A 26110-nucleotide genomic window follows, 5' to 3' on the forward strand; every position below is an offset into this window, starting at 1 on the left:
GCCAAGCCCAGGAGGCAGTGGGTGTAGTGACACGGGATTCACAAGGTGGGAGGAAGGCCTCCGGCCTGCCGAGCTGCACTGAGGCTCAACGTTGTTGAGGCAGGAGTATTATGAGGGGACTTGGGGTATACGTTATATTAACACCAAGAGGAAACCCTTCATTATTTCCACGTGCATCGTTACTGCCCTTCTAGGAGGGTTATTCTAGAAGTTGATCCCTCGTATTTGCTGAGGGACTTGACATTTATTTGAGGTAGAAAGAGCAGCTGAGATGAGTGACAGATAAACAACACGGAGGGAACAGTACCACGAGGGCGTCTAACTGGCACCTTCGGCCCTGCTGGGATTTAGCATCTCTCTCCTACACAAGGTGACCGGCCAGCGTGGGTACGATTTGGCCCGAATGCCCGTTTCCTGCAGGGGATGGCGAGCATCCCGGTGGCCTGCAGAGGCCCTGGTCTCCTGTGGGTGAGGCTCTCCTCACCAGAAACCAAGCTTGCAGAAGCGGGGCTACTTTGATGGCGCTAATTATCATTAATTGCGGCTCCTCACACCTGTCCTCACTATTGAGAAGAATCTCAGGTACATAAGGTGATAACGGACCAACATCCTTCACACCGGGTAGATGATACGTTAATAAAGAAACGTAGAAGGTCAGGGGGCTCTTTGTTCTCGGTAATAGAACAATGTAATTTCCATTCTGGGACCTCTCAATTATGATCATAACTAGGACACACAGACTGGCTTTAATAGAAAAGGCCCAACAGGGCGGGTCAGTGCTCCTCTGAGACACACACTCAGGTATCAGAAAGCCACACAAAGGAGCTTTCTTCATGTGAAAACCACAACACACACAGGCGGCAGACGTGACGGTGGAGAAAGGCATCCTTCCTGCGTCCACCCCTCCCCTCACTTGAGCGTCTGAGGACGCCGGGGCGGGCTGTTAGCAGCAGCCACGGGTTGAGCGGTGTCTCCTTCACGGCAGCAGCGGGTGGTTCTCTGAGGCAAAGACCTTGTGCTGAGTGACTGAATCTAGAGGAAGAGAAGCAGGTTAGCACTGACAATGGCCAGCATGTGGTAAGACGACAAACTCATCACAGATAAGCAAATCATATGTAAAATCGTCAGTGGTCCTGGGCAGCACGGTCCGTATGTCCACAGGTCCATATGGCACATGTGGCTATTTAAAATGAAGCAAAATCACATCAATGATTCAGTTCCTCAGTCACACCAGCCACATCTCAAAGGCTCAGTCGTCACGTATCCTATTAGATGTAGCACACACAGGGCATGCCCTTCATGGCAGAACGTTCTAGTAGACAGGAAAGTCTGCCCAGTCCACGATGTGGGAGATCCAAATTCTAATCTCAGCTACAGCAAGTACTCTTTGGTACAAGGCAGAGGTAAATCATGAAAATCCCATGAAGGGCCCTGGCCCAGGATGAGCCACAGGTGCAGGGGAAGAGGCCAACACAGCTGTGCCTGCAGCCGCCTCCAGGCAGGCCTTTTACCCTTAATGCCGGACGGCTGACTGCTTCCGGCCCTTCTGCTGCTGTTAGAATGAGAGAGGTGTGCAGTGGACTGTCGGTGCTGACCGACTGACAAATTAAAGTTAACTTATTGATTAGTATTATTATCCAGAGGGTGAACAATGACTGTATATTTGAAGGACCTGAAGAAGTCAGGGTGACGAGCAATGGGACATGGAAAGCTTTGGCGGTTGTGAGATACAAAGCAGAAAAAATGGGTTTCTTTTATGAATAAAATTTAAAAAATAGCTTATCTTAGTTATAGCTCAAGCCAGTGCCCCAGAATTTAATCACAGCCCTCCCACTACAAATGCACTTCCACAAGGCGGTCTGACCTGGTAGCTGAATGTCAGAGGATCATTAATGTTTGCTATATATATTATATACATTATATAATTATAATTAATAATACATACAATAGAACCTTAACAGTTATTACTGATACCCAGCATACCACTTAACTCTCTCTACAACACTGAAGTATTATTATGATTTACATTTTAATGTTATTAGTCCTTTATTCACGATTTGTGTTGCATATATTTTCTGTTTGTTGCTTGCCTTTCGACTTTTCTTATGCAAACGTTTATTTATATATTCAAATTACATCAATCTTTTATTGCATTTGGATTTTGAATCACAGGTAGAAAGGCTTCCCTATACCTGGTTATAAAATAATTCAGCCATATTTTCTTCCAGGTTTTAAAAAACCTGTTGATTCAATTTTTACATTTAGATTTCTGACAGGATGTCATTTTCGAAAGCCAGAGAAGACTGCCAAAAGGATGATGCTTTTTCTTAATTAATCTAAAAATCCAATATAATCCCCAAATTCCAAATGTTTGTTTAAAAAAAAACTTGACATGCTTCTTCTGAAGTTCATATGGGGGAAAAATGCACGGGAAGACAATTGAAAAAGAAGAATGCGAGAGAATTTGACATACTAGATAGTGAAACATACTATAAAATTACGGTAGTAAAACAGGTAATTAGCACAGAATAGATAAATAGATCAGTGGAAGAGAACAAACTCCAGAAACCCACCCGTGCATATGTGGGAGTTTAAGAGCTGATTCAAGGGAGCATTAAAAATCAGTGGAGAATAGCTAAGTTATTAAAGAGATGGGATGATCCCTCATATCCCACAATGACTGCATTACAGATGGATTAATGCTCTAAACATTAAAAAACTATGAAAGTATTAATAGAGACAGGAGATGAGTTTAAAATTCAGGGTAGGGAAACCTTCCTAAGTGAAACCTCAGTGTAGGTGCTGTGGAGAAACGGAGGTATTTGATTCCATCCAGAATAATAATTAAAAATTAGGGCTTCCCTGGTGGCGCAGTGGTTGGGAGTCCGCCTGCTGATGCAGGGGACACGGGTTCGTGCCCCGGTCCGGGAAGAATCCCACATGCCGCAGAGCGGCTGGGCCCGTGAGCCATGGCCGCTGAGCCTGCGCATCCGGAGCCTGTGCTCCACAACGGGAGAGACCACAGCAGTGAGAGGCCCGCATACCACAAAAAAAAAAAAAAAAAAAAAATTAAAACCCATAGAAAACACCATAAACAAACATAAGAGACAGAGAGGATCTTATATTTATCACAAAAGGTTACAGTTCATACTATACAAATATGCTGTAAAACAATGTGGAAAAGAGAAACAGCCCAATGTAAAAACAGGCAAGAGATGAGAACTGGCCGTTCATGACCTATGAATCCCCCCTCTAGGTACTCGTGCTCACGAGTAACTGAGTAATTACGGCATATACAGTAAGTAATGAGATCACCAAATACTGAAAATATGGGTAAAGTCTGGTACTGGTGAGGGTCTGGGGAACGGGACTATCCAGGTACTGTTAGTAAGACTGTAAGCTGGTACAGCTGTGTGGATCAAGGTTTAAGGTACACACAACCCTAGGGCTCAGTAATTCCTCTTCTACGAATCCCTTTTACAGAAATACTCCCGCCTGGGACTGGGCCACACTAATTATAGCTCAAGACAGTCTCTTAAAATTGAATTCAAATCATTCCAATTAGAACACACACACACACACACACACACACACACACACACAGAATTTACAGAAGCAGAAGCAGTGGAAATAACCCCAAATGTCTAATTGTAAGGAGTGTGTAAATTAGTCACAGCACCTCCAATGGTTAAAAAGGATGAGGTTACTGTTTGTGTTAAAATGGAAGGATCTTCTAAACACAGAGTTGGGATAAAAACTCATGAACGATATGTGATCCTCCTTTTATAGAAAACAAACCCTCAATGCATATGTTTATATACATTTATTTCTATGTAAATACGTGTTAAATCTGAAACACACAGTTCAATCTTTAGTGTCGTTACTTTAGGGAAGGGTAGTAAGATTTTGGGTCTTTGTGTATTTCTCTATTGTTTGAATTCTTTGACCATGAAATCAAGCGTCACTGTACACCATCCATCCATCCATCCATCCATCCATCCATCCATCCATCCATCCATCCATCCATCCATCGTGGTGGGGAAAAAAGACTGGCTGGAGAAGGGTCCCGTTTTAAATTCAGATAAAACAGAAGCTACAACAAAGCCTGTGGCTGGCCCCTCCCACCTCTTCGATGGTGCTGCCTGAGGAATTAACCCCCTGCGCACGGTGCTGTGCAGAGTGGGACCAGGAGAACACTTGAGGACTGAGTAATAGCTGAGAGCCAGGACAGCTGTGTCCAGGGAGCCCCTCTCGGCTCCAAGTTCCCTGCTGTAAACACACGCACGGAGAGTGGTTTCTATCCAAGTTCATTTGGCATCTGAAGACAGCCACGTCCCCAGATTCCAGTGTCATGTCAGGTGCACGATCCTCAAACACCCCATAAAACATGACCACAAGACAGATGTTAGAGCAGTGCCCGTCCCAGCCAGTGGAAAGGGAGACAAATAGTACACAAGCAGCTCCCATGAAATTTAAATTGGAAAGAAAAAAACCCAGGTTTTGTTTGTTTGTTTTTTGAACAGAGTTATTCAGCGGGTCTTGGCACACGTATCTGCACACGTTAAAGTTCACTGGCCATGATTCTGTGTGCTTGGGATGTGGAATCAACATGCCACCAATGCTTTTTTTTTTCTTTTTTTTAATAGTGGGACAGGCAAGTCACTTTATTGAACTAAGACTCTAATTGCCAACAGCCGGACGTGGCTAACGGTCCTTGTGCAGAGTTTGGGGACCCTCAGGGTGCTGCTGGGAGCTTTATCTTGACTTACCAAAATGAGCTATGAATTTTAGGGCTGGGAAACCTCAGTATCTGTTTAGCCAGATATCCACGCATAAGGGGTCACCTCTACTACTCTGCAGAGCGAGGGTCCCCCAGCAGACGCCAAATGTTCCTGAAGTCCTTTCTGATGCTGAGCCCGGCCCGTACTTCTCTCTGGACCCACACCGAGCAAGTCTGTCTCCCTCTGCACGTTGATTCCTCTTCTGAATAAACCAGTCCCTTCTCTGCTTCTTCACGGATCCTTACCGTTCTCCCGGGGGCTTAGAACCCAAGTCCAGGACTCATCTTCTATTCTCTTTCCTAACACAGCACAGTGTCCAATCTGCCAGCAAGTGCAATTGGCTCCAGAGTTTTTATTTAACATATTAAACAGCTTCACACCACCTCCATCGATAGTACCCTGGTCCTAACCACCATCATTTATCACTTGAGTCACTGCAAGAGCCTAAGATCACTCTCTCTGCTTCTATTTAAAAATATGTCTTAGAGCCCATTTCCCCTTCTTAAAATCCTTTGACTTCTATTTATTCTTAGAACAAAAACCACACCTCTAACTACTGTCCACCGGGCCTTGTGTGGTCCAGGCTCTGCTGCTTCCCCCCCCGCCCCATCGCTCTGTGCTCTAGACCCACTGCCTCTGCCCACCTCTCATCCTTGACCCTAACTGTTCCCTTAGCGCCACGTGAGCTCATCCCTCTGGACCACATTCAGAGCTCAGCTCAAACACAGCTCCTCGGTAAGGAGCCCACCTCAATGTCTCTCTCCATACTCATACCCTGTTTTCTTCATAGCATTTATCACCGTCGGGATTAAAAAGAAATGCCCATCTTTAGAATGTAAGTCCCACGGGAAAAGGGCTGTACCCTTTTGAGAGAAGCTCAAGAAATACTGCGTAAATGAATGAATGACCTGATGCCATGCGGAATATCTGAAGGAAAGAGCAGTTCTCAGCATTTTTTTTCTGCTCTGATATTGGGCTGGAGACTTTCACATATCTGATACTTTTCCAAGGGTACAGCGCGAATTTGCACTGTGTCTTAGACAAGACAATCTAGTTTATTCCTAGCATGCCAACTTTTCCTTTCCACCCAGAAAACATGAGTGAAATGATACGACAGGGCTAGCTTTGAGTTCACTATATTTGTTACATTTACTACTGGGCATCGGAATACTAATGATTTTAGTAAGTGGATCATAAATAAAGACCAATCTTGCTGAATTGGTTACAACGATTCTCTTAGATTTTTCTAGATACACAACTATATCGTAGGCAAATAAAATGATTTTTCCCTTCCTTTCTAATTCTGATCCTTCGTTTGTGTTTCTTATTTTATCCCCTTGACTAGGAACTCTAGAACGCTGCTGAGACACAAGGGTTGATAGCCATATGTACTTTGTACCTAACTTAAACCTTAAACTAAGATTTTCACTGTTAAATATATGTTGTAGGTTTTTTATAGATACCCTTCACTGTGTGAAGAAAGTGCTCTTATTCCTAGCTGATGAAGTGTTTTTTGTTTTTATCATAAGTGGGTACTGCATTTTCTCTAATGCTTTTTAACATCTACTGAGAAAAATCAATGGATTAGGAAAAAAGATTGAATGATATTTATTTCTACATTCTTTGGTTAAACCCTACCTGACTATATGTTTCTTAACACACTGCTAAATTTAATCTGTAAATATTTTATTTGGGATTTTTTTTTTTTTCCTGCGGTACGCGGTTCTCTCAACGTTGTGGCCCCTCCCGTCACGGAGCACAGGCTCCGGACGCGCAGGCCCAGCGGCCGTGGCTCACGGGCCCAGCCGCTCCGCGGCATGTGGGATCTTCCCGGACCGGGGCACGAACCCGCGTCCCCTGCATTGGCAGGCGGACTCTCAACCACTGCGCCACCAGGGAAGCCCTATTTGGGATTTTTATATCCATATTCACAAACGAGTTTGGGCTAGCCTCGTAAAATGAGGTGAACAGCTTTTCTATGCAGTAATGTGTAATGTTTGGTAAAATTTACTGTTAAAACTATCTAGGGGGAGGCGTCTTAAAAACGATTTTCTTGTGGTAAAACAGTCATAACCTAAAATTTACCATTTAAGCCATTTTAAGTGTACAATTCAGTGGCATTAAGTACATTCACAATGCTGTGCAACCATGACCGCTCATTTCCAGAACTTTCTCATAATCCCAAACACGATCTCTGTGCCCATTAAGCAATAACTCCCCATTCCCCTCCCCCCACCTTAGACGCGATTACCCTGTTATAATTTCTCGATGAATTTGCCTGTTCTAGGTAACTCACAAAAGTGGAATCATACAAATCCCAAACACGATCTCTGTGCCCATTAACCAATAACTCCCCATTCCCCTCCCCCCACCTTAGACGTGATTACCTTCTGTTATAATTTCTCTATGAATCTGCCTGTTCTAGGTAACTCATAGAAGTGGAATCATACAGTACCTGTCCTTTTGTGACTGGCTTCACTTTAACATAATGTTTTCAAGGTTCGTTAATGTTGCAGGTTTAAGAACAGCTTTCCTTTGTAGGGCTGGATAGTATTCTACTGTATGTATGTATCCCATTTTGTTATCCATTCATCTGTTAATGGACACTTGGTTGCTTCTGCCTCTTAGCTGTTGTGAACGATACTGCTGTAAACACGGGCGTGTAAATATTTGAGTCCCTGCTTTCAAATCTTTCGGATATGTATCTAGAATTGGAATTACTAGGTCATAGGGTAGTTTGTTTTTTTTTAATTTTTTGAGGAACTGTCGTTTTACATTCCTGCCAACAGTACACGAGATTCCACTCTCTCCACGGTTTGTTTTAATAATAGCTGTGGTTTTGATATGCATTTCTCTAATGATCAGTGATGCCGACCATCTTTTCATGTGCTGATGTCGTCACTGGAGAAAGGTCTAATCAACTCCTTTGCCCGTTTTGTACTCAGGTTTTTTTATTGTTGAGTTGTAAGAGTTCTTTATAGCTTTCGGATATTAACCACTATTATTTCCAAGTAGCTTTTAAGAGCGGTGGTCACCTTTTTTCTTGCATGTGTCCAAGTCACTTGAGACAGAGACGGGTGAGTCAGTCCTTCAGGTCTCCCAGGCAGATGAGAGCAAATAAGGTCTCTGTTCAGGGAGGGGAACTGGGAAACCAAGACTGTCGGGGTGAGTAAATGGCACAGGACTTTCCTGCTGCTGTAAACATGGCTTTGCTTGGCTGGGCGTTTGCCTGGTGGCCGTAAAGCTTTGATTTTTTTCCCAGAGCTCCTGAAAAGTTGGTTCTGACGGCTTCTGCTCGTTTCTTCCACGTTTCTGTGGGGAGACAAGGGCCTGGAGCTTCCCAGTGTGCCATCTGGCTGCCATCACTCTGCAGGCGACTTTCGTGTCGGGTGGTGAGGCGCGTCCTTCAGATTACAATTCATTTTTTTTTTTAATGGTTGAAACTGTTTAGATTTTCTATTTCTTGAATCGATTTTGGTAACATTTTTCTAGAAATTATCCATCTTGCCTATTTTTAAATTTACTGGCATAAAGTTACTCATCATGAGCTCACGATTTTTAGCTATCCTTACTGAATGTGTGGTTGTAGCCCCAATTTCATTGTTAGTTTTGTTCATTGGACTCTCTTCTTTTTCACTGTTTCTAGAATTTTGATTTTGTTTTCCTCTCCCCCCCACCCAAAGAACAGATTTTTCTCTTCGCTTCAATTTTGTTAATGTTTGATGTTCTCTTTATTCTTTCTTTCTCCTACATCCCTCTGTATTAACTTCTTGCTACATATTCATCTTCAAGCGCCACAGTTTAAGAAAAATTGAGTCAAAAAGTAAAATGAGATAATTTAATCTGATGACTTTCCCTCTTCCTGCAAATCGGGGAAAGCTTCTTGTGCCTGTGCTTTGACGTGGACACGCTGAGCTCAGCCCAGCGTGTGGGGTGTCAGGGTCCGTCCCGCGCGGTTTGAGAACCACCGCGGTGGTGGGTGCACGAGTGAGGAGAAGGTGCGGTGACCGAGCTGCACGAGATCTGACTCTTTACAAACGCAGACTCTCGGCTGGGAGGTGGGCAACCAGGAACTCTGGGTCTGCAATTCACCACGTGGCTCTGGCCCAGGAATTCAGATTCCTCACTTTCCTCATCTCCAGAAGGAGTCGTTTCCTGTCGATCATCTCAGAATTCATTTCGAGCAGCTTCACTCTGATGGGGCTGCCATCACCAAACGCTGCCATCGTGTGGCTTGAACAACAGACATTATTTTCTCACGGTCGTCAGCCGGGTGGGTTTCTCCCGAGGCCTCGCTCCTTCTCTGTCCTCACGAGGTCTTTCCTCTGTGCACACATCCCTAGTGTCTCTTCCCCTTATAAGGTCATCGGTCCACATAGATCAGGGCCACACTTAGGACCTCATTCCACTTTAGTCACCTCTTTAGGGGCCTTGTCTCCACACACAGTCGCAGCCTAAGGTGTGGGATTTAGGACTTCAGCACAGGCCTCTGTGGGGACCAGCTCAGTCCACAGCACGAGCTCCATCACTTAGGCAGTTAGTGATGAACACCGTAAACCTAACATGCAACAACAGCGCAAACCTGGAACACAGACGAGATGCTCCTCAGATCCCTGACGGTGTCTCCGTGATCAGGAAACCCTAGGGCCTGGGGCTGTAACAAACGCCCTGTTCAGAGTGCGTGGGTCTGAGCCAGTCTCGTGTCAGCCCTCAGTGGAGACGGCCATCCTGCCAGTGTGCACGAGGCCCACGCGCTATCAGCGATTCTTCCCTGAGAACACTGACATGGGGAGACATTCAAATCAAATGCTTTTTTATAAGTTATAAGAAAGTCATGCCGAGGCAAGACTTTTTTTTTTTTTTTTGGCAAGGCTGTTGAGACTATTACATTATGTTCCCACAACAGTATAAAATGTATGTTTTATCACTTGAATGTAGCCCAGACAATAAAAGGGCGCCCGAGACTGGAAACGTGCCTATGAGAAAGGCCAAACCAACCTGCAGTGATAAGACCAGTGGGGATAAAAAGAGTGAAAAATGGTTACAGCTCAGGCCGCTGACCTGCGATGGATGCCCATGGGCCCCGCCACGCCAGCGGGTACCTCAGACCCCAGGGTCTTCGTCTCTTAATGTGTAAGATGGGAACTATACTCTGTGGGCGTGTGGAGGAAACCAGAGTACTGGAAAGTGCTTCAAAACATAATACGTCTTTACCAACATCAGGTAAAGGTGACATTTTTCTTCCTGCTGCCGGAAATCTGACTTTTGTTTTCCCGTGTATTTTCATACATATTCAAGTGCCGCAAGTGTGGTCTTTCTTAAAAATCCCCATTCCTCCTCCTGGGTGAATGATTCATCAAGAATCTTGGCCTAAGTATGCTGCTGTTTCAGGGAAAACAGACTCTGGGGAATGACTTGGGAACACAATCGGGACTGGTCCAGTGGCTTCGTCAGGAGGCAGCTCGGTGTGTGTGAGCTTCTGCTCAGAGCCAGTGAGTAAGACGTGGCTTAAGTTTTACGTGTGGAGCCCTAGTGGGAGACTTCTTAAGTTCACACCGTTCTAGGCCAGCAACACCAGGCAGTAGGACGATCATTTAACAGTTTTTAAAAAAATATTCAAAAACATTGGGTCATTGTTTTTAAGATAGAGTGAAGGGATAAAAGTTTTATCGGACAGATTACAGTGCTAGGACGTCAAAGGTCCTGGGGAAAGTGTCCACATCTGCCCCCGCCAAGGGGGTGTTTCTAATGGCCAAAAAAGTCTCCTCCTTGTCTATCCCCTGTGACTCTATTAGGTCTGCAAAAACAAAGACCCCATAAAATATAGGAATAAGTGTAAAGGTACTAAAAAATCCTAGAACCTGGGCTTCCCTGGTGGCGCAGTGGTTGAGAGTCTGCCTGCCGATGCAGGGGACACGGGTTCGTGCCCCGGTCCGGGAAGATGCCACATGCCGCGGAGCGGCTGGGCCCGTGAGCCATGGCCGCTGAACCTGCGCATCCGGAGCCTGTGCTCTGCAACAGGAGAAGCCACAACAGTGAGAGACCCGCGTACCACAAAAAAAAAAAAAAAAAAAAAAAAAATCCTAGAACCTTTATTTTGGAAGGTAAATTACAAATCTGAAAGTGGGCACACCAAGCTACGTTCAAGATTTTAAAAACAGTTTGAATAAAATAATGAGCTCTCAGGGATTCGACCTCACACGGCACCTGATATTCTAGTTGGAACAACTCTAGTTGATAAATTCTGAGTACTGCTTTTCATAAGTTATCACAAAATGACTTTTAAACTGGTGCTTTAACATGGTTTTAATTTTAATTTAAAAGTGGTTTTATTGCTAATTTTAATTTCACATTTTGACAATAAAATATTCTCTGGAAGTGTCTGTACTGAAAGCTAATGGGAAGGATAAAAGTCTCCAGGAGAGACAATGCTGCTTTGGCAAAAGGTCAGGAACGATTTTTTACGTGTCAGTGGGTCCCGTTGCCCGGCGGTCCTGGACGCTGCCCCCTGCAGATGGGAGAGATATTGCACCCCCGTGTTGTCTCCTCCGATCATCGTGTTTACTACTCTGTCTCGTACACGAGGTAAGTAAAATTAGGTCCAGAGAGACCCAGGTGACTTGCATCTGGTCAGAGAATAAGCTAGTGGCAGAAAAGGTGATGCCCTAGATTGTGTGTTTTGTAGGTCTGTGCATATGTGTAGAGACAGAAAAATGAAATCTCCTTCATCTGCACAAAGCTGGAGCTATTGTATCGTACTTCCGTTCAGAAAGAGATGCATATAAACTAACAGAACATGTATTTTTCAAGTATTTAACACTCACGCGACAAGGCTGGGGAGGACCCAGTGCAGACGGGGCCTCGGGACTGATGTTACAGGTGAGGACTTCACCATGCCGAGAGCCGAGGATTCCAGGACACACAGTACCTGGGAGGTGCCAAGGGCACACGTAGATGGTGCGATCAATGAGAAATCAGAAACAGGACATGAACTATGGGAGGGCAAAGAAACAAAAACCTAGGTCCGCAGTTCCAGCTCTGAGACTCAAAGAACTCCAAAGGGCCCTGTGGAAATTACACCCTGGGCTTCAAGCAGGTAGACATTCGCCTCCTGAAAACCCACCATCGGGGGGTCAAGCGGCCAAACCCCAGGAGGAACCAGGCAGACAGCTGACTTGTGCACAATCCATGCACAGAAGTGCACCAGGGCCAGGAAGGGGCCGGCTGAGGTCCCCAACCTGGAAATAAGAGGAGTGCAGACCTAGGCTTCGGCCCTCTGCACGGCGCACGATTGCAGACTTTGGAAAGACTAGTTGTTGATGTGGGCTGTTGATATCAATCCTGTGCACAGTTCTGTTAGCTGAATGAGGCTCTTTTTTTTTTTTTTTTTTTTTGCGGTACGCGGGCCTCTCACTGTTGTGGCCTCTCCCGTTGCGGAGCACAGGCTCCGGACGCGCAGGCTCAGCGGCCATGGCTCACGGGCGCAGCCGCTCCGCGGCACGTGGGATCTTCCCGGACCTGGGCACGAACCCATGTCCCCTGCATCGGCAGGCGGACTCTCAACCACTGTGCCGCCAGGGAAGCCCGAGGCTCCTTTTTTAAAGCACAATTCTGGTCTCTAGTCGGTGTCATTTTGATACATGCACTTTTCTAAAAACCAAAACCAGAACTTCTGTTTCAGAACACTGGATGTTTTGAGGGCTATATTCTTGGCATTTAGAAAAGAGTAAACAGCCTCTCTTGGCTTCTGGACTGTAGCTAAAACCATAGGTATTTTGAAATTAGTTTCCAGGCAAAGAATAAATTACTCTGCACCAGAAAGTAAAAAATGACTTTTGATTGTCATACTTTAAAAATATATCAAAGGCTGACCAACAGTCACTTAAAAGATATTCATAAAATGTGGTTATTATAAACGAATGCAACCTGGACAAACATGGTCTCTGCTAACGTGTCAAAGGATAATGTCTAGGAAGGGGTGAGAAAAGCCAGAAGTTTGGGATTTAGAGGCAAGGAAAGCAAATAGGAAGATTGAAAAAGAAACCTAGGCAGAGAGAGAGAGCGAGCACACTTAAGACGTAAGGATCTTGGCCGAAAGTGCTGAAACAGGGCTCATTCAATGTCATGGCTTGAACTATGTCCCCCAAAGGCCACAGGTTGAAGCCCGAACCCCCGGGACCTCAGAATGGGACTGTGTTTGGGAAAAGGGCCTTTAAAGAGCTACTTAAATTGAGGTCATGAGGGTGGGCCCTAATCCAGTGACTGGTGTCCTTATAAGAGGAGATGGGGACGCGCAGGGAAGGCCACGTGAAGACACAGGGAGAGACGGCCCCCTGCAAGCAGGAGCGATGCCTCAGAGAAAGCAGCCCCGAGGACACTTTGATCTCAGACGCCTGGTCCCCAGGACTGAGAATACCTCCCTGCTGTCTCAGCCCCGTGGTCTGTGGTACCGTACCGCAGCCAGGCCGACTAGTACGTTCATCCAAACCCAGTGGAGCCCCAAGTTCACCCCACCATGCTCGACTACATCACATACGCTGCCCGAGTCCGCCTCCCCTGGGCCCCTGCAGCCCCCAGAGCTGGGGTAACAGACGAAGCCCCTTGTTGCTGGTGTCAGCCTCCAGCCTCCCAGGAATCGGGGCTCATCTGGCACTACCTCCTCCCCTGCAGGCTCGAGGGGGGTGTTTTGCCCAACGTAGCAGAATCGACGCCAGACACCCACGTCACGTTCACACAACACTTGCTTTTGGAAATAAAAGCCCCGGTCCTTTTGTGCTAAAACGTGCCACCTGGAGCACGCGGACAAACGAGCATCAGGACAAGTGCCTGAAAGGCAGGGACAGTGGCGGGTCCTGGCAGCCGGCGCTGGCCGACACCCCAGACGCAGAGCGAGGCAGTCACGCAGTGGGAGGGCCCAGGAGCTGGGGGCGGCCAGGCTGGTGCCGTGGCCTCGCGGCTGGGGCAGCTCGGGGTCTACTGGGTCTTTCACACGAGCCAGGAGATCAAGTGGCACAATTCTAATAGGATTTCCTTTGTCCCCGCGAACTGCACCTGGGCTGACAGTAAAAAGCAGGAATGTCTAGGTGGGCTTGTAACAGATGAAAGCCACAGGAGTGTTTTTTCTCTTTTTACAGGACTCTGTTAAGGCAGGTACGTGAACACTGAGATACCCGGCAGAGGCCCCCAGGCTGCGTGCAAGGGGGCATGGGCCTGAGGCTCCCCTCTGAAACCTGGTCCAGTGGCCAGGCTCTGAAGGGGACCCCCAATGGCTACTGCAATCACAAGGCACCTCCCTGTTACCCCCGAGCCCCCCCCCAGGACACAGCGTCGTCTTGTGCATGGGTTCCTACCTAAGATCCACCTTTCCGACAGGTACGTGACTGTCGCCGCCTTCTTTCTTGGGACGGGTCCGATGCAGATGCTGGCCTGGCGAGGGATGTGCGTGACCCAAACCCCGCACAGCACGACCAGCTCCCCCAGCTTGGCTCTGAGCAGGCCACTGGCCGGGGTAATGAACACGGTCGGCTGATCGGCAAACAGGGCTCCCCGGTACCGCCTGGTGGACGAGAGGCGCTCCTGGCGGCAGAACTGTGGGCAAAGGCGGGGGGAGGGTTACTCCCAACCAATTCATTGTTCACAACAGGCCGACTGCAAGGCTCACGTCCTTTTTCAGAAAAAGAACAAACTGAAAGTGAGGTTGCACACACTCAGTGAATTCTGAGGATCCAGGGGAGATGATGCCATTTAATGATAACGACGGATAATAAGCAGTGACATTTCCTGGAGCAGCCTACAGGCAAAACTCCAAGCAAACAAATTTATAGGGAAGAAAAAAAAAAAATGTTTAGGCCTTTGAATTACTACAAATTCTAAACCAAATTATTGAAAAGTAATCAACTGTTCAACTGAGGGAGGAGAACGGCCTCTGCATTCTGAGTAACCCAGAGGAATGTGGAGGCAGGAGCCTTGCGGGACACAAGTGCCCTCGGCACCGGGACAGCATCCTTCGTCCCGGGCTCAGGGTTCCCGGAGCAAGTGACGCCACAGCCCCGAATGGCTGTAAATCCAGCCTCATGGGGTCAAGGGTGTAAATGGCAAAGCACAGAGCAGAAGTCCTAGCTGTGCCCTGCTAGGCCAGGTCGGGGAGGGGTGCGTCCTGATGGAGGGGGGAGATGATGGGACGGGGTTCCGAGATGGGGGCCTTGAACTGCCCGCCCTTCTGTGCTGATAAAGTCACGTCGGCCGGCTGGCCAGAGGCACAGTGGGGAGGCCCCGCTGTGCTACACGCTCATGTCACTAACTCCAGGTTCATGAAGACTTCTCTATGTGCAAATGCCGTCTGGGATATATTGACGGTTATCTGCCATCCACATCTGAGTGCTTTAACCCGCATGTTTCCCTGAGGACAGAACTGAACATCTGAGATCAGCAGCTCAGAGAAATTAAGGACTTTGACGGGAGGTCTGTGGGAAAAGAGGTGAAGGGGTGCCTCTCAGAGGAGGGGCCCGGGTGGGCGGGTGAGGGAGCGCCCGTTACCCAGAGGACAGTGGGTGGCTAGTACGGGAGAGGGGCTGACCCCGGGGTGGGCAGGCAGCGAAGAAGGTGTTCCTCAGTCCTCCACTCCGACAAAGTCTGAGAAAGAAGAAATTGTCCCCCTACTAGGTTTTCATGCTCCTTTCCTTTTGAAGAAGACGATCCTACTGTAACAGCGACATCAGCAACAACAAAAAACCCCCCAAGACCCCACTGCAACATCAGTGGAACTGACCTGATAAACAAGGCCGTGGGTTCATTCTCTTTTCTCACCCCAGCCTTGAATTTTGCCATAAGCTTTGATACATTGCACAGCTTCCCTTCGACTTGGGTACCTAACAGGACAAATGACCATTCTCCCCGTGGGGTACCTTCGTTCACGCTGTCACTTACTCCCAACATCCCTGAGATGCAGGGAGTAGAAAGGGTCATTCCTTTAATTTTTGCAGATGAAGACACTGAGGCAGAAGAGATTTGCGTTGGTTCAACGTGACTCGAGCTGCAAGGAAAAACCCACCATCCGTAAACTCAGTGAATCACTGGGCCACCCTGCCCTGAAGCTGGGGATCAAGAATCTTACTAAAGTTGGATGTAGTCACACGTCCTAAAAAGTAGTTGCAGAGGCTGATAACTGAAACAATACCGAAAGGAATACAGTAAGCTGAGTGTCCCTGGGCTTTCTGTTACTCAAATCCACTCCTGTCTTTTCCTCCTTAACGGCAAGGCATGGTGGTTTTTTGGGTGCTGACCTCTGCAGGGCCATGTGTTCAAGATAGGGGTCCCTTCCCAGCCCAAGGGGAAGACTCAGGCTGGGTCCAGGCCAACCACAGGGATCCCCTTTCCCTTTCGAAGGGCAGGGTCAAGCGTGGGCTGGACCGGATCCCGGCCAGTGGGACCCGAGAGTGAGCCTGCTGGGGGCAGTTTTTCCTCACCTACTAACATAAGCAACTTTGTCTTGTCGACAAAGGACACCCAGAATTCCTGAAGCCACCCGAGGACCCTGGACACCCTGAGAACAAGCAAGTGGGAAGAGGGGAAGCCCTGGATCCCAGGTAACAAATGCTTCTAAGCCACTGGCCTGACCAAACTGGGAATTGGCCTCCTCTTGTCCTTTTAATGTCAGGGGAAAAAAAAAAATCTTCATTTTTAAGCTACTCTTTGTTGAGGTTTTTGTTTGCAGAAGCCCAAGCAACCGAACGCTGCAGTTCTCATGACCCTGCCCCTTACCAGAGGTGAGAGTTTGCTGTATATTTTTCTAAATTCTGTACAACACACATATACTTGGGATACAGTTTTTCTTGATCAAGGATGTATCTTGGTACACAGAAGAGCAGTAACTCAAACCTGTTTTAATCCAGCAGAAAGGACGTAAGTGAGCCTTTCTCATGTTTAGAATGAGCCTTCGGAAGCTAATCGGATGCTTCCTTCTTCTCCCGCCCACATTTATTGAACACTTACTCTCTACCAGGCACGTGCAAAGTGCCAGGAAGCAAAGCTGATTGAGATGCAGTCCTTGACTTCAGTTTAAAGCACGTACTACAAAAGTCAATAAATGAAAACGCTTCCCTTTATTTATTTATTCAGCTTGCAATCAGAGGAAGTAAAGAATTACAAGGATCTGATTCTTCACTCAAAATAATTGAGACTAGGTGCGTGCTGACTTTCCGATCCTAAGTAAAATAATTTCTGGGGAAGTTTAATCAAGATTTAGTTTACTTAAAATTAAATTTAGGAATTTATCCTCCAAATACACTCCCCGATGTACATAAGGACATGTGTGTAGAGGAGTTCATTGCCACAGAAACAGCGATGATTGGCAGGTTTTTTATAAATATAATAGGACACCTGATTCTTCTTACTGCTGAGTTTTAGTTAAAACCTTCCGCTTACTGAAATGAGTTGAAGTATGGGATACTCCCCCAATACTCCCTTTACTATCCTCAGTCCCCGTGCTTTTGCTTCCTGGGTCCTAGTGACTGATGGGCCTCAGATGTACCAGTGCAGCCTTACCCTGGAGCCCAGGCTCTGCTCTGAAGGCACAGATCATAAAATTGCTTTGCTACTGCCCTTGACGTTGCCGTAAGGGTTCTGACTGCGGCAGTCAACTTTCCTGTCTAGCAAAGCATCATTCTGTCCCCACGGGTACGTTGTAAACAACGAGAATTGTGAGGCTGCGAGCAGCCCAGGTTAACAGAGCGGCCGAGAGAGCGCTACACGCCCTCTGACACGTACCTCCATCCAGCTTCCCCCCGACAGGCCTGCTTTCACTGCAAGCCTTTTGGTACAACAATTCATGGCCATTTGCTCTAAACCCTAATTTCATTTCAAACTTTTCGACACACACACACCTGCCACCAACTGCCAGGAAAAGGAGTCTGGGTGGGGCATGTGGGCATTATTACAGGGTGGTGGAGGGTGGTGTGTTATTGTTTCCCTCTGAGGTGACCTCAGAAACCAGGTTTATCCATGTGGACTTAGAAGGTTCTGGCTAAAAATGATTAAAAGACAAGTTAAAAAAATCATAACTCATATCACTGTAAAAGGAACATTTAAGATGTGTTCATTTATTTAACTCTGACAGACGCTATACTGGTTCAAAGGAGAAACAGATAACACATTTATAGATTAGAAATACTGAAATGAAGTTGCACATGGACCAAAATATTGGCTTTTCTGTGGGGTAGGGGGATATGCCCTTCACCAGACAGATTTCACTTCTAGCCCACAGACAAGAATCGTGTGCACTGACAGTAGGTCTTTACGGCCTAGGGTTGTGAAACAGCTCAAAGGCAATGAAAGCTGGAAGCAGATAACCTGGGGATGGTGTGGGGTGCGTGGGCTATGAAGTATAGTTTTCCAGTGAAGCGCAACTTTTTCCCCACAGAGCCCAGGACGCTTGTTTACCAAAGGAGATCATGGAAGGAAGGAGGATTAAGTGGAATTTACCGACAGCTCTGGACTGAAGGAGCCTCCAAAATGACAGGCCAGGCCAGTCGTCTGGGTGAATCTGGGGTGCAGCTCCCACTCTTCTCTGTGAGTGGCGGCATAAGATGATCATCACGCAGATGTGTATGTGGATGCAGGTGTACATACATGACAGGGAGGCAGCCGGAAGGAGGCAGAAATCTCTCTTTGTCATGAGATCTTTGTTTGAACCCTTGGTGGTAGAGGATCAGTAACTACTGAAGGGTTTCAGTTAAGGCCAAAGAGCCACTGGCTCTGCTTTATAAAATGTGGCCTTTGCGTTTGTGCCTTCATTAAAAAAGCTATACTGACTTCATAGGTTAGCTCAGAACCTTCCAGCCTCTTCACACAGAAGTCAGTCAAGGGGGACCACACTGTTTACAGAGCAAAGCTGAGGGGAACCGCCCCCTGCCAACCCTGTGCTTCTAGCTGCAGTGACCCCCGGGTATTCGTCCCCGGCCCAGACGTCTCCCCACCCTGAACCCCAAACAGGGGAGGGTGTTGACGGTTCATTTACTCCGGACGTGGGTGTTAGAGTTCACTAGCGATTCTGCTTTTCCCTCTGGGTAGAGCGCACCTTGAGTGTTAGTTTCCGCAGGTAGTTTTGAGCCATATGAGGAAAAGGAGGTACACATCCTTCACTGTGGAATTCTCATGGCAAACTATTTCCCGTGTTTGGGACCCGCAGCTCAGGGAGGCTGGCTTCTTCTGTTTTGCCTGAGATCACACACCACAGAATTGAGGGGTCAGGCCCCAAAGCCCTGGCCCTTCCCAGAACTTCACATGATCTCTGCTCCTTGTGGCAACAGAGGGACAGGAACACCCATCTGTGAAATGATGCCACACCTCTTCAGCGCTAAGACGCGCACTCCCACATTTTAGCAACCATAACCTAAGGACGGGGCTGACACCGCACCATGGGGTGTGGTTCCGATTGGCCAAATATACCACAGAACTCTCTAATTTGTGCCTTGGTGTTTTCAATTCCCTGTGCTTAGGGTGGTTATACAAATCTATGTATGTTAAAACTTATCTGTACACCAAAAAGCCTCAATTTTTACGGTTAACTTAAAAGACAGAGTAACAGTCAAAAAGCATACTTTTTTAGCATTGTTTGTCTACATCCCATTTTTCTTTCAAGGACAATTTAAGTGCTTCGTCTGTGGAGGCTTTTCTGAAGGGCACTGCTCTAAAATCCTATCAAGTGCAGACTGGTCCACTGAACTGGAACTCAGCACGTACCAGGGCCATAATCCAGTGGTGCAGAGAGGCCAGGCTCGCAGTGACGACAGTCGATAGGGCATTTGTAGCTGCTGTGGCTGCGGAGGTTTCGAGGGAGAGAAAATGCGTGACTGATGTGATGGTTAACGTGTCAGCTTGGGGGGCGGGCGGGGGCTCAGGGATGCCCAGAGGGCTGGTGAAACATGATTTCTGGGTGTGTATGTGAGGATGTCTCTGAAACTTCCAAGCCTTTAAGGGTCTAAACAGAACAAAAAGGCAAGGGAAGGGCGAATTTGTTTTCTCTGCTTGAGCTGGGCCATCGGAGCTCCTGGCATTGGGCCTTTGGACCTGGGCTGAACCTTCCTGGTTCTCCGGGCTGCAGACAGCAGGTCCTGCGAGTTCTCAGCCCCCGGAATCATGCGAGCCCACTCCTATAATCCATCTCCTCCTGCATGTCTCTGTGTGTGTATCTGTCACTCGAGAACCCTTGTGAACACAGCTGAGTCAAGGAGGAGTGGGGCGGGCCAGGCAGAAGGATGCCTGCCGGAGGAGACGCGTCACATGGGAGGGTGATTCTGGGATCTTTTCCTTCATACTTTTCAATAATAAAAAGGTGACCACGTAGTTAAGAGAGCTGAAGATGCCCACCCCAGAAGACGTGGCTCACCCGCTCCCACGGAGCACACGCAGTGCCTGGCCCTGTCGCAGGGTCCAGGTAGGAGGCTGAGCCGGTGAAGTGTCCCCTCGGTGTGAGGACAGCTGCACCCGTGTCCCAAGTGGCCTTGCACTTCATTGCTGAGCCCAGAGATGCACATGAGAGGGCCCGGGAGGAGAGAGGGGGCAGAGCCAGACCACGAGCCACGGTGGACGCTTTAGCTCAGCTGGGTACCTTCTGGCTGGGGGGCTGTCACAGAAGACAGCAGGGACCGCGAGTGCCAGGAAGGATCCTGGAGATGGCCTCAGCCACGGCTCAGCTCGCCTTCACAGACGAGGAACCCGAGGCCCAGGAGACGAAGTTCCTCATCTGACGTCACAGCAGAGCTTGCCTGCACCGCCTAAGGTACAAAACCCTGGAACCGCTGCCCACTACCCTACAGTCAGGGCTGGGTCCATGACGTAACCTGTTTATTCGTTTGTCTGACTGTCAGGCTACGTTACCAGGATACAGCAACGTAAGGACACAGTGTCTGCTTCCCCAGGACTTCCTAGAAATCACAGCAGGACAGGACACGTCACCTCACGGGATGGGAAACGAGAGCCGGGCAGGCTTCCCGGAGGCGGCATGTGATTTGGAGATGGGACAGGAGGATATTTGCTCAGGGAGGGGCGTGTGGGGCGGTGGTGTCTGGGATTGCACACGCTGGCACGAACAGCTCCAGATCACTGAGGGGTGAAGCGCACGGGACCAAGGGCCTGGTGGGGGACCACCGTGAGAAAAGCTCACTGTTAAAAGCCTGTAAGTCTGTACCAAGGTGATGAGGCTGAGTAAGCAGGCACCAGACGGATCGTGATTCTACTGCATGACGTATGGTTCACGGGGAGCCATGAGAACCGTGGGCACATCAGGGCACGAAATCCAGATGTTAGGAAGAGCATGCTGCAGACGGTACAGAGGGGCTGAGATCAGAGACAGACGACGCCAAGGAAAGGACTGCAGTGATTTCAGCAAGAAATGAAGTCAGGCAGGGCACGGAGAGTGGGAAGGGCATGGATTCTAGATGCAATGAACCTGTTTCAAGCTTCCTTTACTATGTGGGGTTAACAGACCCATGCACGCGTTTGTAGGGGTGCTCAGCTGTTGAGGTTCTAAAGGTTCCAATAAATAATGCCCCTCTTTCCCCCCACCCCAGGTTCAATACCAGCCGGGAGACAGACACAGGTGTCTAACAGATCAAACCCACTTTCATCATTCATAAAGCCGGCTGGACACCTGGGCCTTAGACCTGCAGTGCGGTGAGTTTGCTGGCCCTGCCCAGAAGGAGGTACCCACAGGGCCGCAGCTGGCACTGGACCAACTGCAGGGGCTGTCAGCGTGCCCCGCTCCTCTCTGCAAACCCTGCAGTGTGAGAAGCTGGTCTTCCTCTCCTAGGGGTGGGGGGGGGCAGAGAAGGGGAGGCGGCAAGAGACCATGGGAACACATGGGGCTCCTCTCTGACACCCACCCAGAAGGCAAATCTCTGAAACAGTGACTTGAGTGGCTCTCACTGTAACTCCCCCAGGCAGTTGGCCCCAGTGAAACCGCTAGCTCTGGAGGATACATCTCAGAAAACAGATCCTAGTGCTGTTTCAAAGTAGAAAAAGGTAGACCCAAAGGCAACCGTTTGGAAACACAAAATATAGTTAGAAGTTTCACCTCCTAAAAATGTCACTGCCAGGCTTCCCTGGTGGTGCAGTGGTTGAGAACCTGCCTGCCAATGCAGGGGACACAGGTTCGAGCCCTGGTCTGGGAAGTTCCCACATGCAGCGGAGCAACTAAGCCCATGCGCCACAACTACTGAAGCCCACATGTCTAGAGCCCGTGCTCCGCAACAAGAGAAGCCATTGCAGTGAGAAGCCTGTGCACCGCAACGAAGACCCAATGCAGACAAAAATAAAAATTAAAAAAATAAAAATGTCAGTGCCTATGCTTGACCACATTAGGGGGACTGACCAGATCACAGGGAAAGTGAGCTGCCTGTGCCTGAGAAAGAACAAATGATGTCTGTCTTTGGTCCTGGGAAATTTTTACAAAGCTAAAGAAACAAACGGAACACACCTTTAACAATTCTGATATTTGCCTAAATCCCATAAAGATAAAGACAAGGTCTTCAAATGAGGAAACATGATGATCCCTAAAATGCTTAAGTTCCCACAATTTTCCATGTAAACCTGTCCTCTCTGCAGCTTCCAGACCCCCCCCCCCCCACCAGCTCGGAACCTCTCACTTCTGACCTTTTGTTTCCGGGCTCCCTGTTACCTCCATGACCTCTCCTGTCCTCTCAGTTCCTAGGACCCCTCTTTCCTGGTGACCTTGTCCACAGCCCCTCACCCGAGCCTCAGCCCCGGGAGCTGCAGACTCTCCTCCCTCCCAGGCGCATGCCTCTGTCCTTCCGGCAGCCACTGCCTTCTCACGGTCACCCCCGTGGTGCCCTCTGCCCCCCGACCCAAGGCTTAACGTCCGTGGTCAGTGGCTGTAATTATCCCCTATGACGCCAGCCTTCACCCCCAAACGCGGTCAAAGCACAGCCCTGGTTAAACCCAGCTGCCAGCTGACCCTGCCCTGCAGCGGCGTAGCTGGAGGACAGCCTCCCCGGTGGAGTCCACGCCCGCCCCTAAATGCAGCCGGATGCTGCTGTCCCTCCCCACCCTCCCACCCCCGCCCCGTCCCTCTCCTGGCCGGCTGCGTGCACACCTCGGCCCTGCAGCCCGGGATGGGGACGTCATGCCGGACATCCGTGGCTTCCCTGCAGCACGTGGTCCCGCGGACGCGCCGGCCCTCCTCAGCGGATCCCGCGGCCCCTCCCAGGCCGAGGCCCCACTCACTGTGGTCCTCCACGTCCCCGGCCCGTGTCTCTGCGCCCCCCCCGCGGCGCGTGGCCCACACTGCCAGCCGTGAATCTGTCTCCTCCGCAGGCCCTCGTGCCGCTGGTGCCCCCGGCAGCTCTCCGCCGCACCTCGCGGGCGCCATCGGGACACTACACGCCCCGGGTTTCTGTCCGCTTCCCCGGCGGCTGCTGCCGCGCTGGGTGTCTGCCTCCTTCCCGACGCTCCACAGCAAGGGCCGGGCTCAGGGCTCGGTCCTTCTCCCCCCGCACTCACCCCACCCTCGGTGACTCGAGCAACCGCCGCGCCGAGGGCGCCCCCGCTCCCCTGCAGACCCCAGGCCCAGCTGCCTTCTCTTCGGGGCCCCTGGACGCCGCAGACCCCGTCCCGGCCCCTCCTCCTCGCTCGGGCCTCCACCTGCGCCTTCTCCAGTTCAGCTTTGGCCGGTCCACCCTTCCAGGCACCCCGGCCAGAAGCGTGAGGTCGCCTTGACGCCTGCCACCTCCCATCGTGCGATAGGGACGCCTTCAAATACACGCGGACGAGGACGTTCTCGGTGCTGTGCTCTCTGCGCCAAGCCCGGCCAACGTCACCTCTTACCTGGACCAACGCCGCGGAGCTGGTCTCCCTGCTTCTAAGTCAGACTCGCTTTCCATGCCAATTAGGGAAGCCAAACTTACCCCCCTGGGGGGATCAGGGCAGCAGTGACCAGAGAAAAAGGATTCCAAACGAGGGCAGCGCTCAGGGTGGGCGGGAGCCCGGAGAGAGTCCCAGCAGGTGGCAGGGCCTTCAGCCAGCCTGAGGAGCAGGAAATGGAGAAGCACCGAGAGGAGACCGAGCATCCCAGGGGTGGGAAAGAGGGAGACACGGTGGGCAGGGGGGTGGGGCAGCGGAGCAGAGGACGGGCCGGCAGAGGACGGGCAGGGGCTGCTAGAGCAGATCCTCAGCTGAGGGAGATGGGGGTCTAGGAGTCCGGAATAGAATCTGCAGAAGATGCGTCAGAAAGGGCAGGTTCTTCTAAAAACAGCTACCATATGACCCAGCAATCCCACTACTGGGCATACACCCTGAGAAAACCATCATTCAAACAGAGTCATGTACCACAATGTTCACTGCAGCTCTATTTACAACAGCCAGGACATGGAAGCAACCTAAGTGTCCATTGACAGATGAATGGATAAAGAAGATGTGGCACATATATACAATGGAATATTACTCAGCCATAAAAAGGAACGAAACTGAGTTATTTGTAGTGAGGTCTAGAGACTGTCATACAGAGTGAAGTCAGAAAGAGAAAGACAAATACCATATGCTAACACATATATATGGAATCTAAAAAAAAAAAAGTGGTTCTGACGAACCTAGGGGCAGGACAGGAATAAAGACGCAGACGTAGAGAATGGACTTGAGGACACGGGGAGGGGGAAGGGTAAGCTGGGACGAAGAGAGAGAGTGGCATGGACATATATACACTACCAAACGTAAAATAGATAGCTAGTGGGAAGCAGCCGCATAGCACAGGGAGATCAGCTGGGTGCTTTGTGACCACCTAGAGGGGAGGGATAGGGAGGGTGGGAGGGAGATGCAAGAGAGAGGGGATATGGGGATATATGTATACGTATAGCTGATTCATTTTGTTATACAAAGTGTTATACTTTGTTATACACCAGAAACTAACGCAACATTGTAAAGCAATTATACTCCAATAAAGATGTTAAAAAAAAAAAGGGCAGGTTCTGGTGTGGAAGGTGCAGAGTGGGTGAGGGTCTGGATGAAGCGTCACAGAGCAGAGAAGTCAGTGACTCTAAGGTAGATCTCAGGAGACAAGAACTATCGATCGCAGCGTGCAGAGGATCGCAGAGGAAAGGGGAGCTCCTGATTAATTCTCTAGTCGGGCGATCCTAAGGGCAGTGATTCCACTGGGAGAACTGGGCGGCACCGGGGAGCCGGCGGGAGGGTGAGGGCTCGGTTCTAGGTACGCGGAATCGGACGGGGTGGCGCGTCACCATGTCGGGGGCTGGGAGGACGGTTCTGGAAGGTAGCTCACAACTGGAGAGCTGGTCCAGCAGCCACCTGAACGGCGGGGACAGCAGAGCCGCGAGGGGATGGGATCGTTTCCTGCTTTAGCTGGAAGTTCAGAAGTTTGAGGTTTGGATGTTGTAATTTGTAACACTGTTAGTGAAACACTTTTAAGGAGGACTAGAAAGGGTTTTTGTAAGGAAAACCCATGTCTCATGTTCTCAGATTTGGGGAACTGGGCTAAGAGATACCTTAAATGACCTCAGGAACATAAGAAATGGGTTCTGTTGATTCCAGGCCGGCGAGACCCACGCAGAAGCTGATAAAAATCCTTCCTTCGGGCTGGAAATGGTCTTAGAGGGCTGTATTTTCTAAGCAGATGATGTTAGTTTTTTGTTTTTTATCATGAAGAAAGAAGAAAGTCTTAAACCAGGGAGCTGGAAAGATGGAAGGTAGGAGCTTTCCCCTCTCTGGTTAGTTTTGTCATCACTGAGAGGAATCTGATTTAAGGAAGATTATGGCTTTGGCCAAATGTTGAACTAGTAAGGCTGTAGAGACCAGCTAACTGCGTACCATGAGCCTTGACCTTAAACTCTGGGAGCGCTGGGACACAGAAGATTTAGGGTACGTGAGGATAGTGTGTTCGAACCAGTAACCGAGAAGACGGTTTGAAAGGGTTAAGAAAAAGGTCAAAACCCGTGAATAAACACACCTAATTGTAATGAACAATTTCTCAGTTTCATTTCACCAGGGCTAGCGCTCCCCAAACCCCGTGACAGCAGAGCACAGAGCAGCCCTGTTAGAGTAATTTTCCTGTAGGGTCTCGTATGTAGTTGTTCTGCCCTGTAATATATCTGCTTGTTTTACTATTAACATGTTTTAAATTACTTCTCAGTGAGTAAACATAACAAACACGAGAAAGACGGGGCACAGGGCTCCGTGTAAAGAGCACAGTTGCAGTAACATCTACAAGTGGTATAGTTCTCAAAGCTGCTCACGTTTACGATGAAAGACTCCAACACGAAAAGGATTATTCGAGTCCACCTTTTCATCTGACTGGTAAGCAGAGC

General features: G+C 49.1%; 1 protein-coding gene across 2 annotated transcripts in view; it reads right to left on the minus strand.

Moving 5' to 3' along the window:
* Positions 1-704: 704 nt before the first annotated feature.
* The window catches only part of MCPH1 (microcephalin 1), a 228826-nt gene continuing 203420 nt past the window's right edge, over positions 705-26110 (minus strand). For both annotated transcript variants that reach the window (XM_027122536.1, XM_027122537.1), the window contains one exon: positions 705-1032. The gene's annotated coding sequence lies outside the window, so the exon portion shown is untranslated. The remainder of the gene's footprint in view (positions 1033-26110) is intronic.

The sequence above is a fragment of the Aethalodelphis obliquidens genome, unplaced genomic scaffold, assembly GCF_003676395.1.
Source record: "Aethalodelphis obliquidens isolate GAN/ISIS:26980383/991018 unplaced genomic scaffold, ASM367639v1 scaffold25, whole genome shotgun sequence".
Taxonomy (NCBI): domain Eukaryota; kingdom Metazoa; phylum Chordata; class Mammalia; order Artiodactyla; family Delphinidae; genus Aethalodelphis; species Aethalodelphis obliquidens.